A 21000-nucleotide genomic window follows, 5' to 3' on the forward strand; every position below is an offset into this window, starting at 1 on the left:
TTAGGTTTAGGGTTAGGGTTAGGGTTAGGTTTAGGGCTAGGTTTAGGGTAGTGAGTGCTTGGGAATGCGCGATTTTGCCCTCCGCGATTATGTCATCGCGGTATGGTCGCGTTTTTCCCTAGCGCTTAGAACGGCACGATTTAGTCTTCGTGCTTATGTCTCCGCGCAGAAGGGCTACGTGGATTTGTGGTGGAACCGTTCTTCATAAGTGTTAGTCTCCAGTCCCCTAAACATCCTCTGCACTTTTTTCTAGAGTCTCAACATCTTTTTTATAGCGTGGTGACCAAAACTGGATGCAGGATTCTAGGTATGGTCTTACTATCTAGCCATATCAAGCCAGTAACTGTACCTGTGCTTAACATCCAGAAGGACAAGTAAAATGTTTATGAAACAACACTCATCTAGAGAAAACTTGCATCTCTGAGTTTTTCACCCTTGTTATGACACTCTCTTCTTCCTGTTGCAAGCAAAAGGAAGGAGAGAGTCTGCAATTATTGGTTTTCCAGTCAGTTTAATCAAGGAGAGGAACTAAATGAACTATCTCTGTTGCTAATGCTTTTAGTGGTCAATGGGATAGAAAGTAGAGAGGACCAATATTCCAGATCTACCATTTCCAAACATCTAGTTTAGAATAGAATAGAATAAGGAGTAGAGTAGAGTAGAATAGAATAGAATAGAATAGAATACAACACAATACAATACAATACAATACAATACAATACAATACAATACAATACAATAAATAGCAGAGTTGGAAGGGACTATGTTGGAGGTCTTCTAGTCCAACCTCCTCCTTAGGCAGGATACCCTACACTACTTCAGACAAATGGTTGTCCAATCTCTTCTTCAAAACTTCCAGTGTTTGAGCATTCACAACTTCTGGAGGCAAGTTGTTCTACTGATTAATTGTTCTAACTGTCAGGAAATTTCTCCTTAGTTCTAGGTTGCAATAGCAATAGCAATAGCAGTAGACTTATATACCGCTTCATAGGCCTTTCAGGCCTCTCTAAGCGGTTTACAGAGAGTCAGCATATTGCCCCCAACAATCTGGGTCCTCATTTTACCCACCTCGGAAGGATGGAAGGCTGAGTCAACCCTGAGCCGGTGAGATTTGAACCGCTGAACTGCTGATCTAGCAGTAGCCTGCAGTGCTGCATTTAACCACTGCGCCACCTTGGCTCTTAGGTTGCTTCTCTCCTTGATTAGTTTCCACCCATTGTTTCTTGTCCTGCCCTCGGGTGCTTTGGAGAATAGTTTGACATCCTCCCTTCTTTGTGGCAGCCCCTGAAATATTGGAATGCTGCTATCATGTCACCCAGAGTCCTTCTTTTCATTAGACTAGACATACCCAGTTCCAGCAACCATTCTTTATATGTTTTAGCCTTCAGTCTCCTAGTTTGGTTAATGAAACATCTGCAAGAAAACAACCAAGCTCAGAGAGCAGCAAGGACCCCACAGTACAACCCTGAGCTACAACTAATTCTCTTCCATTCAACCATCTATTTAATACAATCTCTCTCCTTTGGCTTGGCTTAATTCTTCCAATTTGATAACTCAATTGGTTTTCCATTGGTATCTCTGATTTTCAACACAGCTCCTCTTCAAACTTCAAACAATGTCTTGAGAGAGAATATTACTGTCAGGCCTGCAGCCATATTTTCTTGTGGATCTTGGGACTGCCACACTTTCTTTTATTCTACTATGCATTCTCTATTGTGGGAAAATGGGAGCGGGGATTGTACGGAGTTGGCTGATATGTAGCCATAACAACATTCTTTCTAGGAAGCCAAGGTCATCCTTTGTCTCTGCACCTGACTGGAACTGGATGGGTGGAGGCTGCCAGCATGACAGTGGAAGATTGGACCATGTGATAGACTTGTGGGTGTGGGGGCAGGATCTTGAACTTTCAACTGGGGGGAGGGCCTAGGAAGCTTTCAGATTCAGGTTTTCCCAGATGTGCCAACATGGCTCTCTTAACAAATTGGAACTTTGAGCAATACTTTGCCTTGGACTCTGATTTACTTTTGCAAATGCTATTTGGATCTCTGACAATTACCACCTAATTCTTACCAGTAAGCAAAGGTAAAATATCACTTTAGGGCAGGGGTGGGTTTCTCGCCCCATTCCAACCGGTTCAGTTGGAACCAGGCTGGCGGCGTCCTCATGCACGTGTGCAGTGCACACATGCATATTAGCATCTGCGTGACGCTCCAGCTGCTCCTGGACGATCGCGCAGGCGCTGTATGTGTCCTGCGCATGCGTGGAAGCGCAGAACTCGTCAAAACCGGGTAAGGACTGCGGGCGTTCGCCCTTCGCCATTCCTGGAAGTTACTTACTTCCAGGTTCGGCGACCAACTGGTTCACAGGGACCGCCACGAACCGGTTGAAACCCACCCCTGCTTTAGGGGTAATCTTGAACTTGCAGCAGTTCGTTTAGTGAAGTTGCAACGGCACTGGGAAAAAAGTGACTTATGACTGTTGCATCATTCCCATGGTCACATGATCAAAACTCAGATGTTTGGCCACTGACTCATATTTATGACGGTTGCAGTGTCCCAGAGTTATGTGATCCCCCTTTTGTGACCTTCTGACCAGCAAAGTCAATGGGGAAGCCAGATTCACTTAACAACTGTGTTACTAACCTAACGGCTGCAACGACTCATCTAACAACTGTAGTAAGAAAGGTCGTAAAATGTAGTAAGTAAATGTAGTAAAACCATAGTAAGAACTGCAGTAAGAAAGATCATTTTTTTAAAAAAACCCACTTAGCAAATGTCTCAGCGACATGAAATTTTGGGATGAATTGTGATCGTAAGTCATATTGGGTCTTACTAAAGTTCCTGAAAAATGATGTCGTCTAAGTGAGATACAAAACTGACTGTTTAGGGCCAGGAATAAATTTCAACATAGGGTACATGGACCTGCGCTCAACTTCAATGGATCCTAATGTTTATTCTCCAATTGACAGTTTGACAATTTTGTAAACTCCCTTAGGCATGGAAAACAATGGCTTCCTTTTTAATTGATGAAAAAAAGAAAGGCCATTTGGAATTCTGGCACCGAGAGTGTGTTTGCTAGGTTACTTTCTTAGGAGTTCATCAAGGCATATTGCTGAGCCTATATAATCACCGCGCTCACTGCTTTTCAAAGCACGGAAAGAAAGAAAGCTGAAATAAATGGAGTTGCTCCAGAAGCTTATCACTCTGCTTTCAAAAGAAGAAAGATCTGAGTTAAACTGATTTTAATCCTGCGAGGTCGTGCCATGTCCAGTGTGAAGCCTGTGTACGTAGCAAAGGCAAGATTGCTGTGCGGTAAAAAATTAAGCTATTTGCTTCCCATAAAAGAATTTAAGGTCCAGGCAAAGGTTTCCGTGTGCCGACCTTGGTGCAGTGGAAGGGTCTCCGTGTTCTACTTCAAACAGAAGCGTTTCTGGTGCGGACGTTGAAAAGAAATCTGGCTTAACAATCTTTGTAGACGGAATTCAGGAGACCTCAAGACCTGTTTCTATAGAGACAACATACTGACAATCCCTTTTTCTGCAGCATATGTTTTTTTTTTTAGTGTTTTTTTCTTTTTTTTTCTCCCTGCAGCATATTATATTTTCAGGCAATTATCCTTGCACGCAAGAAATACTAAGCGGCACAACTATCCTTGTATTGGGACACTCTGAAGCTCTGGTGGACTAGAAAGACTGGGGAAAAAATTGATCTATTTTAAAATAATGACCCCTTTCTGGAAATGGGGACTTGTGTGTGCCTGTACATCTGTGTGTAAGAAACAGACACACAAAATGCAACACTAACAAGTGTTGTTAGGTCTATATTTGGCTTCCTTGATGTTCCAGGACACAGTGAGTCTACTTATCCCGTGTGGGTTGAAAAGACAGTTAATCAAAGAGGTGTTTGTTAGAAGATACGGTTTGGCATCCTTACCTGCATTGCAGACATTAATTTGACTTTTACTCTGGATATTTTAATGATCATCATCTGGATCTAGTTCAAAAAAACATGAGAAACAAAGCCACCTTCTGGATAGCTATCACTTAGAGGCTGAAACTTGAAGCCCTCAACCCCATTTTGGCTACCACAACTGCCACCAATTGCCAGACTTACGTTGCCTGAGTGTAAACCTGGAAATTGATTGTAGTATAACTTCCAAGACATGGAAGGCCGCATGAACAGAGGGATACAATCTAGAATACGTGAAGTGTTAATGCCACTTTATAATGCCTTGGTAAGGCCATACTGCATTCAGTTTTGGTCAACACGATGTAAAAAAGATGTAGAGACTTTAGAAAAAGTGCAGAGATGAGCAACAAAGATGGTTAGGGGACTCGAAGATAAAACATATGAAGAACAGTTACAGGAACTGGGTATGTCTAGTTTAATGAAAAGAAGGACCAGGGGTGACATGATAGCTGTGTTCCAATATCTCAGGGTTTGCCACAAAGAAGAGGGAGTCAAATTATTCTCCAAGGCATCTGAGGGTAGAACAAGAAGCAATGGGTGGAAACTAATCAAGGAGAGAAGCAACTTAGAACTGAGGAGAAATTTCCCGACAGTGAGAACAATTAATCAGTGGAACAGAAGTTGCCTCCAGAAGTTGTGAATGCCCCAACACTGGAAATCTTTAAGAAGATGTTGGATAGCCATTTGTCTGAAACAGCCTAGTCAGGGGGTTGGACTAGAAGACCTCCAAGGTCCCTTCCAACTCTGCTATTGTATTATTGCATTGTAATTGGCCTGCTGTAATGCACTGAAGCAGCTCCTGAGCTGACCGAATTATTTGGTGATCTCAGAGCTTGGTTGCTTTCTTGCAGACGTTTCATTACCCAAGTAGGTAATATCATTAGTGCTGGCAAAACACCTGCAACAAAACAGCCAAGCTCAGAGAGCACTAAAGACCCACACATTTCATCCGTGAGCTACAAATATTTTCCTTTAGTGAACAAACTCTGAATTCCATACTCAGTTATCACAATTAGTCAATGGAACAATTGCCTCCCGAAGTTCTGAATGCTCCAACACTGGAAGTTTTTAAGAAGATGTTGGATAACCTTTTGTCTGAAGTGGTGTAGGGTTTCCTGCCTAAGCAGAGGGTTGGACTAGAAGACCTCTAAGATTCAGGAAAAGTCCCAAGCTCCATCAGGAACCGGCTGGCCCTCCAACCACTCTGTAGGGATCTTTTCCGGTGTTTCATCTCCCGGGGCTCCTCGGTAAACTAGGGAGCTATCCGGGATTGGCACCAGGTCAGAGGCCACAAAGGCACAATGCGATCCAAGGCCCTAGTGGCCGCCCTATCCCAGGCTTCCACTAGGGCTTCGGTCGAGCTGTGAGCAAGGGATTCAGGAAAAGTCCCAAGCTCCATCAGGAACCTTTCAGGGTCCATCAGGCGCCTCGGGCGGAACCATCTAGTCGGTTCCGCCTCCTTCTATAATTCTTTGCATTAAAGGGATTCCCTCTAAGATGTTGGGCTAAAGGTAGAGGTTCCCCTTGCACATAGGTACTAGTTGTTCCTGACTCTAGGGGGCAATGCTCATCTCCATTTCAAAGCTAAAGAGCTAGCTTTGTCCAAAGACTCTCCATGGTCATATGGCCGGCATGAGTAAATGTCAAAGGCGCACGGAACACTGTTACCTTCCCACCAAAGGTGGTCCCTATTTTTCTACTTGCATTTTTACATGCTTTCGAACTGCTAAGTTGGCAGAAGCTGGGACACCTAACGGGAGCTCACTCTGTTACGCAGCACTAGGGATTCGAACTGCCAAATTGCCGATCTTTCTGATCAACAAGTTCAGCATCTTAGCCACTGAGCCACCGCATCCCTATATGCTGGGCTACCTGAAACCAAAGATGTTATGATGAGACTGATAGGGCTGGGTTTAAGACAGACTGCCGTGCACAGATTATTCTTCTTTCCAGTGGAGAAGACGATTAGAGGAGTTCAGGAGGAACAACCTAAATGGCCATTTCTACCATCAATCATCATCAGTGGCCCTTTTCTTATTCAAATGATTGACCTACTCCTGTTGCATTCTTTACTGCATAGATCTTGGTTCAAAATGCATAGAAGCCTATGTGCCTATGGACAACCTACCAAGTTAGTCAATGCTTAACTTATGAAGTAAAGGAGTCATGCAAAGAAAGCCCAGTATGGATTTCTTAGCTCATGTCTTCCGAAGTCTACAGGTAACCTTTTGAAGATAAATTAGATGGAATCTGGAGTACATTTTTCCACCACCAGCATAACTCAACCTCTGCAATCAAAGTTCTGGGTAAATTCCAATGACCTACCAACTTTTGTTACATGAGTGGCTATTGTGCTAAACAATGAAAAAAAGCAAGTGTGGCTATTCATATTGGGATGAAAGCTGCACAAAAGGAGGCAACTATCATATCAATTAAGCCACTAGAATCAATGAAGTGTGCGGGGGGATAACAATAAATATCTGGGTCGGGTTAGCAATAGATATTGTATCTGTTGGGTTAGCAATTGTTGGGTGATTAACAACAAAGAAACCAGTTGAATGGATGAATATAAAAGGCATTGAAATGAGATTCAACCACTCACAACATGTAAGAGATTCTGAATAAAACCATGGTCTAGAGTTCCTATAAGTGACTAGCCGAGCCAGAATGATCTCCATTTAGAGGCACTAAAGTGGTGTTTAAGAGCAGAATTTCTTATAGACCTTTAAAAGCGAAAAATGAAAAAGATCTCTCTGGCTCAGGTATCAATAATCATAACAACAACAACAACAACAACAACAATAATAATAATAATAATAACAATAATAAATAAAATTCAGTTTAGAAGATGAGGCAGTTTGTTCAGAAGATAGGAAAAATTACCATGGATTTAAGTTACAAGGAATTTATGTTTTCAAGGGGAAGAATTTCCTAACAGAAAGAGCTGTTGAACAGTTAGGAGAGACTGCCTTGTGATGGGTGGATGTAGAATATCAGAGTTGGAGGGGACCTTGGAGGTCTTCTAGTCCAACCTCCTGAACAAGCAGGAAACCCTATACCATGTCCAGTCTCTTCCCAAAAGCCTCCAGTGATGGAGCATCCACAACTTCTGAAGGCAAATCATTCTACTTGTTGGTTGTTCTCAATATCAGAAAATTTCTCCTTAATTCTAGATTGGATCTCTCTTTGGTTAGCTTCCATCCATTATTTATCACCTGGCCCTCTGGTGCTTGGAAAATAGGTTGAGTCCCTCTTCTTTGTAGCAGTAGAAGCCCTTCAAATATTGGAACACTGGTATCATGTCACCCCTGGTCCTTCTTTTCACTAGACTAAAGGTAAAGGTTCCCCTCGCACATATGTGCTAGTTGTTCCTGACTCTAGGGGGCAGTGCTCATCTCCGTTTCAAAGCGGAAGAGCCAGCGCTGTCCAAAGACTTCTCCGTGGTCATGTGGCCAGCATGACTAAATGCCAAAGACACACAGAACGTTGTTTCCTTCCCACCAAAGCAATAGCAATAGCAGTTAGACTTATATACCGCTTCATAAGGCTTTCAGCCCTCTCTAAGCGGTTTACAGAGTCAGCATATTGCCCCCAACAACAATCTGGGTTCTCATTTTACCCACCTCGGAAGGATGAAAGGCTGAGTCAAACCTGAGCCGGTGAAGTTTGAACAGCCAAACTGCAGAACTGCAGTCAGCTGAAGTAGCCTGCAGTGCTGCATTTAACCACTGCGCCACCTCAGTGGTTTCTATTTTTCTACTTGCATTTTTACATGTTTTCAAACAGCTAGGTTGGCAGAAACTGGGACAAGTAATGAGAGCTCACTCCATTATGCGGCTTCAAACCACCAAACTGCTGACCTTTCTGATTGACAAGCTCAGCGTCTTAGCCACTGAGTCACTGCATCCCTTTCACTAGACCAGCCATACCCAATTCCTGCAACCATTAATCATATATTTTACTCTCCAGGCCCTCATCAGCCATCTGATATCCCTGACAGATAGCCATTTGTCAAGAATATTGTAGTAGTGACTTCCTTCCAGTTCTTCCATTTGATGATTCCATAATCTTGGGGGAAAGAAAGCATAATAGTAATAACTATTCCACAATGAAATGTCCTGGGAATCTCCTGGGGCTGAGATTGTCCTGGGAGATAATAAACTCCTACGTTCTACAATTATATGAAACAAAATGGCCAGTTCTCATAAAATAGCCAAATCTCATGAGTTTTGACATTCTCGCCAGCAAAGAATCATGCAATTTAATGTTCAATCCAATTTCACCTGAATTCACGTTGGCATCATCGAAATCTTACAAAATAAGTAGTAGTATCACTATGTATTAATACGATTGAGCGGGTCCAGAGGTATTTCACAAGAAGAGTACTCCACTCCTCTGCTCACAATAGAATCCCTTACGCCATCAGGCTCGAAATTTTGGACTTGGATAATCTGAAACTGTGCCACCTGCAATCAGACCTAAGCATAGTACACAAAATTGTCTGCTACAACGTCCTATCTGTCAACGACTACTTCTGCTTCAACCTCAATGATACTTGGGCAAACAATCAATGCAAACTTAAGGTAAACCGCTCCAAACTCGATTGCAGAAAATACGACTTCAGCAACAGAGTGGTCAATGCCTGGAATGCTCTACCTGACTCTGTTGTTACATCTATAAACCCCCACAGCTGCAACCTCAAACTGACTACCGTGGACCTCACCCCATTCATAAGAGGTCTGTAAAGGAGGTGTTCATAACGCACCAACAGGCCTTCCATCACTGTTCTACGATCTCCATTTATTTGTATTCATTTCAGGGGTGGGTTCCTGCCAGTTCTAACCTCTTCTATAGAAGAGGTTCCACAAATCCACAGTGCTGTTTAGAACCGGTTCCAGCTCCCTCCCCCTGCCTGTCTGCACATCATCAAGATGAAGAGCGAGAGGAGGAATTCTGGGAGTTGAAGTCCACAAGTCTTAAAGCTGTCAAGTTTGGGTACCCCTGGGTTTTTTTTCCTAAAGTCTTAGGGGTGTAAGGGTCTTGTAACTTGACAGCTTTAAGACTTGCATGCTTCAAATGCCGGAGTTTCTGAGCCAACATTTTGGTTGCTAAGCAAGAGCATTGTTAAGTGAGTTTCATCACATTTTACAAGTTGGCCACGCCCACCCAATCACATGGCCGGCAAGCCACTCCCACCCAGTCACATGGCCAGAAGTCCACTCCCACAAAGCAGGCTATCCTACAGAAGAGGTTCTAATAAAATTTGAAACCCACCACTGATTCATTTTCTTCGTTCATGTCCATGTTCATACTTATACCTGCTATCTTGTACATGTTTGACAAACTAAGAAGCAAGTAAAATAATGAGTTCCACTATGTTGTTGGTATAGGAACTGAGACGGGCAAGGAAGGAGCTGATTTCTCAGGCTTGAGAAGGTCCTTATGTAAATGTATCTCGACCACCAGTGATTTGCCAACTGTCCCTGAATTTGAAAAGGTAGAAGAGAGGGAAAGACAAAACTAGAGTTTAAACTTTGACTTCTTCAGGCAATCAACTGTGATGTTTAAGGCTCCCTCCTTGTTTGCAATAAAGATTCTAATCTAGACAAGTTATGTCTGGGAAGCCTTCTGCCAACTCTTACAGAGAAACTGAAGTAAGGGTTAAGTATCAGGAGACTGATGATTTACTGCCTAGCTCAGGTGTGAAACCAGACAATTTGTACTGCATGTCTTAAGTATCTAGGCCTGCATTTATTCCTGTGGCTTATCTGTGTATTTTTGGAGTAGTTATTTAAGATATTTTGGGAATTTCTTTGAGAAGAAAGAACAGTGGGGGAACTGAGACTTAACTAGCAGAAATTTAGGGATTATTGTAATAGATTCTTTAAAAATCACACCTTTGGAGGAAAAAAAAATGAGTTGAGTCCTGATTCGCATCTTCATTATTAAAAGCAGAGTTTGTTGGGTTCTCGTTTTTCCTATTTTTCCCCCTCCTTTATCCACCTTTGAGATGAGTTTAGCCAAGACCTTTTACTATTCTTCATTTATTAGTTGCTTTTATTTGCTCAGCGGTTCATAGCAACGGTATTTCCATGATGACTGCCTAGCAGTGGCATTTATAATGTCACCGTCTATGTCATCAATCGGAGTTAATAATATTGGGTCCTGTAGCTCTTTGAGGAAACTTGTAGCCTCTGGACAAGAAAGAAAACAAAGCCAGAGGAAATGAAATATTATATGAAGTAGCACATGAAATGTTAAACATTGACAGGAGCTCCTGCTGAACGAGAAAACAATATTGTAAGTGACTTACTGAGAAGAAGGGGAGGCAGAACCTGGGAGTGGGGGGGGGGGTGAAAAGGGAGATCAACCCAGAATCCCTACATAGTCACAAGAGAACTAAAACCAATCCCCTTTGAGTGCCATTGACCCTTATCTTACTCCAAGTGGGTAACAACCATTAGTTGAGAACATTCCCATGCATCGTCTTTTAGCAATAAATCAGTTTAATTGAACCTTCACATGTAGTCCTGGTCTTTTGCATTTGACACTTACAGAACAAACCTAATGATAGATTGTTACAATAGGCAATAGACTTGAGAGACCGCCTGCTGCCAATTACCTTCCATAGACCCATTAGATCGCACAGGGTTGGCCTCCTGCGGGTTCCGTCTGCCAGCCAATGCCATCTGGCTACCACCCAGGGGAGGGCCTTCTCTGTAGCAGCTCCGGCCCTTTGGAATGAACTCCCCGCGGAGATTCGGACCCTCACCTCTCTCCAGGCCTTCCGGAAAGCCGTCAAAACCTGGCTGTGCCGGCAGGCCTGGGGTTGATGAGTTCCCCTCCCCTCTGGACTTGTATGGCTGTATGACTCTTGTGTATTTTAATTATGTGTATTGTGTTTGTATCCCCTTTTCCCTTTCTGAGTTGTTCGCCGCCCTGAGTCCCTCCCGGAGAAGGGCAGCATACAAATAAACTAAATCTTAAATCTTAAATCTCAATGTCTTTTTCTTGACACGTATCTCACCTGCTGTCAGTCCTGCAACCATCTTTTCTTCCGGATCTTTGGTCTGCCACACTTTCTATGATTCTACTATGCATTTTCAATTGTGGGAAAATGGGAGGGGGGATTGTACAGAGTTAGATGCTATGTAGCCATAACAAAATTCTTTCTAGAAAGCCAAGGTCATCCTTTGTCTTTGCACCTCTGCACCTGACCGGAACCTGTTAGTTTAGAACATCCACTCTTTCATCTAGTCCACCATGAACGCCACCATAGGTAGCAGCCAGCTCCCAAATTTATTATTCCAAGGATGAGAAGCCTTGGCCTCATATCCACCCATTCCAAATCTTCCTTACTATTCCCAGGATACCCCAAGTTTTCTCCTATTAATTAAAACAGCTTACCATTGACACAATTAATGTGAAATTAGATGCACTTACCATATTTTTTGGAGTATAGAACATAGTTTCTCATCCTAAAAAAGTGGGTGAAAATGTCTGTGCATCTTATACTCCAAATATTGGGAGGGGGGTTGATGCAGCATCAATCAGCTGTTGTACAATGGCGATGGTGAATGGGCCATGGTGGCAGCAAACAGGCTGCAATGAATGGGCAAATGGGCAGCAGTGAACGGATGGCGGTGGTGAAGGGGTGGCAGCGAACAGGCCATGCCGAATAGGCTGCACCAAATGGGCCACACCGAACAGGCGGTGCCAGCACCAAATGGGCCACGGCGAATGGGCCACACCAAACAGGCTGCACTGAACAGGTGGCGCTGGCACCAAATGGGCCGTGATGAATGGACACTGGCCAATGGGTGGCGGTGGTGGCAAATGGGAAGCAGCAAACAGGCCAGATGAATGCCGGTTGGATGCTGGGAGGCAGAGGCAGATTTTCTTTCCTTATTTTCCTCCCTAAAAGCTAGGTGTGTCTTATAGTCTGGAGCATCTTATATTCCCAAAAATATGGTACTTGAAATGGGAGTCGGTTAATTTAGCATGTTGCATTATGGCCAAGCATTTGCAGCCAAACATGATTTGGTCCCATCCAGACAATTAGGTTATCCCTGTACAATGCATTTTCATCAGAGCATAGTAATAGCCATTGCTGGCAGATGAGGTACGTCCTGGCTTAAAAAAAACCTCTGCATGCACAGTTTCACAAAACCACTATAATCTAATTTCATGCAGTAACATCTAAAGAACAAAAGTATCGATAGCTGCCGGCCTTCAGGTGCAGACGGCACTAAAAGAGGAAGAAAATAGTGATTCCCAGGTCAAACGAGATATATATGATGGAGAAGGAAAAGACCATCTGCAAAGTCAGACATATAGTTTCCTAATGAAAGATAATCAGTCACTGTGATGAATTGTCAGGCATGAAGACTCAGGACCACATGTTAAATTGTACTTAAGTTGATTTATTGCTCATGCCTATAGACAAGAACCTAGTCAACTAAGGGTCAGCACTAGGGTGAGGTTAGATAAGAATGAGCAGAATCCGAGAGAGCTTGGTCTTGGATCACTTCTGGGAAGGTAACGACTCTAGGTTGATTCCTCTCTTGATTCCACCTTCAGGCCCTGCCTCTTCTTCTCCTATGTGAGACCACTTTTACCCAGAGCTTTTCCTTGGATCTTCACATACCCGAAGAGACCCATATAGACTCTCAAAATGGTGTCTATACGGGACTATGTGAGACTCACTGCAGAAGAGCCTAATGCTGGGAAAGCTTGAAGGCAAAAGAAGAAGAGGACAACAGAGAAGGAAGTGGCTGGATGGAGTTACTGAAGCAGTGGGTGTGAGCTTAAATGGACTCCCGAGGATGGTAGAGGACAGGAAGGCCTAGCAAAATGTTGTCCATGAGGTTGCGATGGGTTGGACACAACTTTGCAACTAACAACAATAACATATGGGAAGGGGAAGGGGAAGGGGAAGGAGGAAGGGGGAGGAAGGAAGGAAAGAAGGAAGGAAGGAAGGAAGGAGGGAGGGAGGGGGAGGAAGGAAGGAAAGAAGGAAGGAAGGAGGGAGGGAGGAAAGGAAGAAAGGAAGAAAGGAAGAAAGGAAGAAAGGAAGAAAGGAAGGAAGGAAGGAAGGAAGGAAGGAAGGAAGGAAGGAAGGAAGGAAGGAAGGAAGGAAGGATGGATGGATGGATTTATCTGGTATAACTGGTACATTTACTTGACCCTCAGAAGTTCTTTCTAATTAAATGACATCAAGCTGTTTCATACCAATCCATATGTCAAATTATGTAGATTCGTAGATGATATAAATTCCTTTTCTTTCAGATATTCAAGATCCTTAGCAAAAAAAAAAAGATTGTCCACTTAGTCTGAATCACTCAGCCTCAGGCAGATGTTTAAGAAACAATGGAAATGCCCTATATAATATCCACGTCAAATATTGGTGTCCAATATTTGGTTTGTGCTGGTTTGTGTTTGTGTTTGTGTATGAGTGTGGGATGACGAAACACAATCACTTCATCATTCAAATGCAATGCCATGAATTGCATATTTGCATGGCATACTAGGATGCCTCTTCTTCTTCTTTTAACAACCCCATAATCCCTTGGTGGGTGGAGTCTAGGCAACTAAATGGAGCTAGCAGAATGTTTACTGGCCAGATGCCCTCCCTGTCACCAATGTGGAGTTTTGTTCAGCAGGTATATTCTCATCATGCCCAGAGAGAGAAATATCTGCCTCTACCTAGGATCGAACTCACAGTCCCCTGATTATGAGGCGAGAGCTCCACCTTTAGGCCACCAACCACTCTGGTGGAGATACATCAAAGTGGCATCTAAATATTGTATTGTGATTCACTGTAAAGACTGATGCTGGTCCATTTGCTGGCCAAGTACATTGAGTAAAAGTATTTAATAAAGGAAAAAATGGCCATAAAACCAACACTTTGTCTGGTCTGCATTTGCCCCATGATAGTTTTAATAAATTTAGATTATTTTACCAAAGATTGTACCGCAGATCCAAATGGTTATGAGCCATGATCCTGCTGCAATTTCCCATATATTCGCCTGCATCTGTTACTGCAGTAAAATCAAATCTGAACGTTATATGTACCCCTCGGCAATTAAAAAAAAATCATAACTGGAAATTGTTTAGAAATTTATAGCAGAGAAAATATACCAAAGGCATTTGGTCAACTGGCCTCTGGGTTCTACTCTACCACTTTTACTCAGAAAAATGGGTTTATTGCATCACATGGGAGAAATATTTTTCAAGGGCTTTCTGAAAAATTGCAATTATTGATAATCTTATGATAATCATATGAACATAAAATACATGTCAAAGCAGATTTGCAAAGGATTTGTTCTCTGTGATGATGGAATTAATTGGTCATTTTGGGGAGATGCAATATGCAGAGTGGGAAGTAGACATGAGGAAAGTGTTAACCACCTGTGTACGTTTGTGTGTGTGTGTGTGTGTGTGTGTGTGTGTGTGTGTGTGTACATTATAATGTGTATGTATCAGTGACGTGCGGTGAGCTTCATGGCCGGTGAGGCAAGCGCGAAAACTCCACTGAAGCCCCGGTGCCGCGTCCGCCATAGAGCGGGACCCTCACCAGCCATGAAGCTCAACGCACGTCACTCGGCAGTTCAAACTCTGCTCTGCAGCCCAAACTTTCTCCTCCCAGCAACTTGGCCTGTTGGACACAGTGGTGGCAGGGGGAGGAATGGGCTGGCTGGCTGGGGAGGGGGAAGCCCTTTAAAGCCCTGCTGCCGCGTCTTCCCAGCAAGACTTCCTTTCGGCTCGTGGTTTTCCTTGCCTGCCTTAACCAAAGCTTGGCGCCCTGCCTCTGCTTTCACGCTCTCCCTCCCTCAGCTGTGCAGCAGTGTCGGCGGTAGCTCTCGGCCTACGTGTACACTTACTCTTACCACAAGTAGAATAATTCACCTACTTTTAACTGGGGTGCTCTCTGGAAGCTATTAAACAGTGGAGAACTTCCAACCCATTGACCAGATGCTACACACCAGGACTATTCATTTCATCTACTAACACAACATGAATGCAGCCTATAATACGGTTGTTTTCCAACAGTATAAATATAGTACACAGCACAGTGACCCAGCTCTCAAGCCTCAAAAGTAGGGTGGAGTTGTAGCCTTGCAGTATCGTTTCCATAATGTTCTGTTTTTGAGCTTCCCAACAGCATCTCCTGTTTCCGAAGGCTTATCTTTTGTTCCTATAAGACTTTGTGCACATTAAAGCAGTTATTGGATGCCACCTAAGGAAACGCTTCCTGCATCCTTTATGAACAGTTATGTTTACCGGAGAAGCTGGGGATTGAATTGCTAAAACCTCTAGAGGTTGATAAGTTGTCCATCCTCGAGTTAAAATGTTTGCCAATGTACTCAGAACACCAGAAAACATTTTCACAAACTGTGCTATTCTGCCGTGGATCTCTTGGGAGTAAATTTCAGTCTTCCACTCCCACTGGAACTCCAGGGGCAGAAGGATTTTTCAGGATGCTTGTCCAGTTAATATTCATCCTTCCGTCCCTTATGCTAGACCAGTCATGTCTCCTAGGTAATAGTTTTTTAATAGCATTTATAGAACCTGCTCCTCCGAAATAAAAAGAGCCGAGGTGGCGCAGTGGTTAAATGCAGCACTGCAGGCTACTTCAGCTGACTGCAGTTCTGCAGTTCGGCTGTTCAAACCTCACCGGCTCAAGGTTGATTCAGCCTTCCATCCTTCCGAGGTGGGTAAAATGAGAACCCGGATTGTTGTTGGGGGCAATATGCTGACTCTGTAAACCGCTTAGAGAGGGCTGAAAGCCCTATGAAGCGGTATATAAGTCTAACTGCTATTGCTATTGCTATTGCTAAATAGGTTCCTATATGTGACTCTTCTTTTTCTAAAGCACACTAAAGATTTCATTTTATGTTAGTGCTTCAATGTATCTATTATTTATCTTTGAGATTGTGAGTGGAACATAACTACTACTACTACTACTACTACTACTACTACTACTACTACTACTACTACTACTACTACTCTTCCTCCTCCTCCCCCTCCTTTCACATTTCTCCTCATGGGAGTTAAATGAAACTTTCTAACTCCAGCTGAAAATGTGAATTATTAAATAGAAAAAGAAAAGAAAAGTTATTTTCCTTGGTGCTTATCACATCATGATGAATAAATACAATTTGGGAACTCAGTTGAAACATTGCAATCAGTGATATAGGTCACTGAATAAATCATGCATTTATACAATAATCTTATTTTATTAGCAAATTAAAAACTCCGCAACCTTGATTAAATTGCTGCTATCATGTACATTGTTAAAAAAGGGAGGGGGGTATTGCATCTCTGGAAGATAACCTTGTGATTCATGAGAAAGGATCTTATTTATTTATTTATTTATTTATTTATTTATTTATTTATTTATTTATTTATATTTGTCAACAAGTACAAGGAAACAAATATGAAAACACATGGAAAACATGGCACAAATAAATGCATCTAAATAAGCAAAACAGCCATAAACACATAAAAAGAGTATATATAAATGGGGACAGTAGGACAGGGATGGTAGGCACACTGGTGCACTTATGCAGGCCCCCTTAGGGACCTCTTACAAAATGTGTAAGGTCCACTGTAGACAGTTCAAGGTCAAATATATGAGGGTTAGAGGAAGTAACAAGAGGATCAGGTAGGGTGTTCCACACATTTACTACTCTATTGCTGAAATCGTTTTTCCTGCAATCAAGATTAGAACGGATTGCATTTAGTTTGTATCTATGAATAGCCCTTGTGGGCTCATTGGAGTTGAAGCAAAAGTAGTCATTAACAGGTAGAACGTTTTGGCAGACTATCTTGTGCCCTAGACTATGTAGATCTTAACTACATACAGACATACCAGGGATGTGCAGTCAGGGGAGGCAGGGGAGGCAGAGCCTCACCACTGTCATCATGAAAAGAAAAGAAAAAATTAAAAGGAAAAAGGCTGAGCTAGTTGCTGCCAGAATCACAGTGGATGACTCTGCTCAGTGCTTAACTGTTTTAAAAAGCCTCTTAAAAAGTGCCCTCTACAGGAGGAGGCGGGAGAACAACGTGCCTCATTTAGTCTGGTGTTTTCTGATCACTCAGAAGAGTTAAGCAAGGGTTAAAAGCCAAAAAATTCCTGATGTAGATGAGGCACGTCGTTCTCCCACCTCCTCCTGTAGAGGGCACTTTTTAGAGGCTTTTTTAAACAGTTAAGCACTAAGCAGAGTCATCTGGCAGCAACTAGCTCAGCCTGACCTCAGCTCTTGCTTTTACATTTTCTTTTCTTTTCATGATGGCAGGCAAGAGCAGAGTTGAAATCCTCTCTGAAACAGCTGGAAAAGGTACGTGTGTGGGTCGGAGGGAGGGGGAAGAATTCAAACTTCAACCTCAAGTGTAGATCCCTCCCCAAGTGTAGTTTGATTGCATGCAGAGCTACATTGCCTTTACACACACACACACACACACACACACACACACACACACACAGCTGGATAAAAGAATATAAGCCCAGCTTCACTGATTACAAGTTTGAAAAGGCAACGTGGCTCCACCTGCAATCAAAGGCTCAGATCAGAAGGCAGCAGGGGAATTGGGGGGTGGGTGGGTATGGCAGAGGAGCTGCTTTCAAGCCATTGGACAATATATATTGGGGGGTCAAATTCTATACCCCTCAGACAGGGTCCGCAACTTGGGAGTCCTCCTGGATCCACAGCTGAGTTTTGACCACCACTTGTCGGCTGTGACCAGGGGGGCATTTGCCCAGGTTCGCCTGGTGCGCCAGTTGCGGCCCTACCTGAACCGGGAGGCTCTCACAACAGTCACTCGAGCCCTTGTGATCTCTAGGCTGGAATACTGCAATGTGCTCTACATGGGGCTGCCCTTGAAGAGCATCCGGCGACTTCAGCTAGTCCAGAACGCGGCCGCGCGAGTGATCATGGGCGCACCACGGTTCGCCCATATAACACCAATCCTCCGTGAGCTGCGCTGGCTACCTGTTGATCGTCGGGTGCACTTCAAGGTCTTACTTACCACCTATAAAGCGCTCCATGGTAGTGGATCTGACTATTTGAGAGACCGCCTCCTGCCAATTACCTCCCTGCGTCCCATCAGATCGCACAGAGTAGGCCTCCTCCGAATTCCATCCGCCAGCCAGTGCCGACTGGCGACTACGCGGAGGAGAGCCTTCTCAGTTGCAGCTCCGACATTATGGAACAACCTCCCCGTGGAGATCCGTACCCTCACCACAGTCCAGGCCTTCCGCACAGCCCTCAAGAACTGGCTATCCCGTCAGGCCTGGGGATAGGATTACTCTAACCCCGCCCGAATGTTGAGTGAATGTTGTGTTTTTACGATTAATTTTCTTTTAATCACGATTCTTTTCTTTTTAAGTCTTGTCTCGCACTCCCTTCCCTTATTGTTGTAAGCCGCCCTGAGTCCCCTCAGGGAAAAGGGCGGCATATAAATTTCCAATAAAATCTCTAAAAAAAAAAAAAAAAAAAAATATCCAATCCAACTTCTATGTTTGTGTTTGTTTGAGAGTGAGTGAGTGAGAGAGGGATCAAACTTCTCTGTGTGTATATGTCTGTTTGAGAGAGGGAGGAGGGAGGGAGAGAGGGAGGAAGGAGAGGGAGGAAGAAGAAAAAGAATGAAGGAAAACTTTTTCGCAAAGGAGAAAAACAAATGCTGTCGCTTTAAATAGGAACTGAGCATGCCTGGCTGTGGAATTCTGGGAGTTGAAGTCCACAAGTCTAAAAATTTTTGAAACCCCTGTGTCAGTGCCTCACCAGCCATAAACCTCACCGCACGTCACTGAGGCATACATACGTACATTATATACCCTTCTCACACCTATGCATAACATGTGTCTTCTTCGATTTCAAGTCCTGTACCAGAGGCCTGGGAGTTTGTGGATTCTGTGCATATCTTAGCTGTTCCTTCCACTGGACTCTGGACAGAGAGCTCTGGGGTTGTTGCAGCATCACTGCTTCCACAGCATTACAAAACCATTTGGTTTTGACTTTCCACATCCCCTTCAGTTCCTGCTTCAGGCCCTGGTCCATCTCCAGATTCTCATATTTCTTGTCTTAATATTGCTGTCATTTGGCACTGCTACATCTATCACCAATGTCTTTTAGTCCTTGTCTTTTTACTGTGATGTTTGGTTGATTGATCAATAGCAGATGTTCCTAGCTTTGCATCCTCCCAAATGTCTGAAATTTAAGCCATGAGTTTGTAAAATATAAACAAACAAGAGCATTGAAGACCCAAAGAACTTATTAAAATTAACATGGATGTGTGGGAGAAGTAACTACGAACACAAATAGGGATACATGCCAGTATGCAACGTACCATGTCAGAAATAATTATTTCTGTAGGAAAAAAAGAGAGAACAATCGAAACAGAAATACACAAACACACACAAACACACACACAGACACACACACATCAGTAGTGGGTTTTCGCAGCCGCTACTGCTTGTTCACTGAGGGATGCGCCCTGCACACGCACACCATGTGCATGCACAGTACAATGAAAATTGCTCTGTTCATGTGCAGAAGCAAAAAACAAGATGAACTAATATAGACATATAGAGATATAGAGATATATCCAATTTGAAGGAATTATATAGGTACTTTTTATGTAGGTTATATAGATACTGTAGGTGTCTGAAAAGAGGGAACTTGGAAAATGAATTTTCCTCCCTTTAACCATATTTCAGAATATGGGTCCATCCCTCCCCATTCCTTATTTCTCCCTTTGATCCTTTCCCCGCCGCACCCAATTTAAGAAGACAATAATTGACAATCCTGTTTGATTAGGAGAATGTTACTCCTTGTCAAACAAAATTAATTTTCATTAGTCCTTATCTGTTCAGCCCGAGCACTCAGAATGTCAACTAGCACCAACTATAATATTCTCATATTGAATTGGAATATTTAAAAGAAGATTGCAATTGTGTTCAAGTGAATGGAGATTGCTTTTTGTTTTTTTTGGTTGTTGTTAGTTACGAAGTCGTGTCTGACCCATCGCAACCCCATGGACAACATCCCTGCAGGCCTTCCTGGGAGCTTTAAATAGATTAGGTATGTTTAAAAATTTGATGTCAGCAGATGTTCAAGGTATTAATTTGGTGAGCTGCAAACATTGAAAATTGTCATTGGTCCCTGTTTGTTTGTTTGTTGTTGCTGTTAGTTGCGAAGTCATGTCCGACCCATCACGACCCCAAGGACAATGTTCCTCCAGGCCTTCCTGTCCTCTACCATCCTCTGGAGTCTGTTTAACCTCACGCCGACTACTTCGGTGACTTCATCCAGCCACCTCCTTCTCTGCCTTCCCCTTCTTCTTTTGCCCTCCATCTTTCCCAGCATGAGGCTCTTCTCCAGTGAGTTCCTTCCTTCTCATTAGGTGGCCAAAGTATTTGAGTTTTATCTTCAGGTTCTAAAGAGTAGTCAGGGTTGATCTCCTCCAGGACTGACCAGTTTGATTGCCTTGCAGTCTAAGGAACTCACAGGAGTCTTCTCCAGCACCGTAGTTCAAAGGCCTCAATTCTTTGGCACTCAGCCTTCCTTATGGTCCAACTTTCACAGTCATAAATTGCAACTGGGAAAACCACAGCCTTGGCTATACGCACTTTGGTTGGCAGTGATATCTCTGCTTTTTAGCCTTTTTAAAATGGAGATACAATCCAGTAAATGTTTAGGAATCCAATCCAATCTTGATTCTTTATTGCATGCAAGAGCATATTCAGCTGAATGACTTTTTTTTGCCATAACCTCCAGTTCATTATGAGGAAACTGGCAGTAAAAGGAATCACTTGTCTTCCATGATTAGATTTTTGAAAAACTCCTAGAGATACATAGATAAGTTTCCTTCACCTTGCAAAAAAAAAATGGATAAGACCTGGAAAGCAAACCAAGTAGCTATATTTCATGTACTCTTTTATTCACATTTTGCAATATTACTGACAGCCTGAACCAGCTCTTTCCATAGTTTGAAAATTTCTTAGTACTATTCACTTCTCTTCCTGAAC

This window comes from Thamnophis sirtalis, unplaced genomic scaffold, assembly GCF_051295495.1.
Source record: "Thamnophis sirtalis isolate CommonGarterSnake01/CBP01778 unplaced genomic scaffold, rThaSir2_p1.2 scaffold_7, whole genome shotgun sequence".
NCBI classification, from domain to species: domain Eukaryota; kingdom Metazoa; phylum Chordata; class Lepidosauria; order Squamata; family Natricidae; genus Thamnophis; species Thamnophis sirtalis.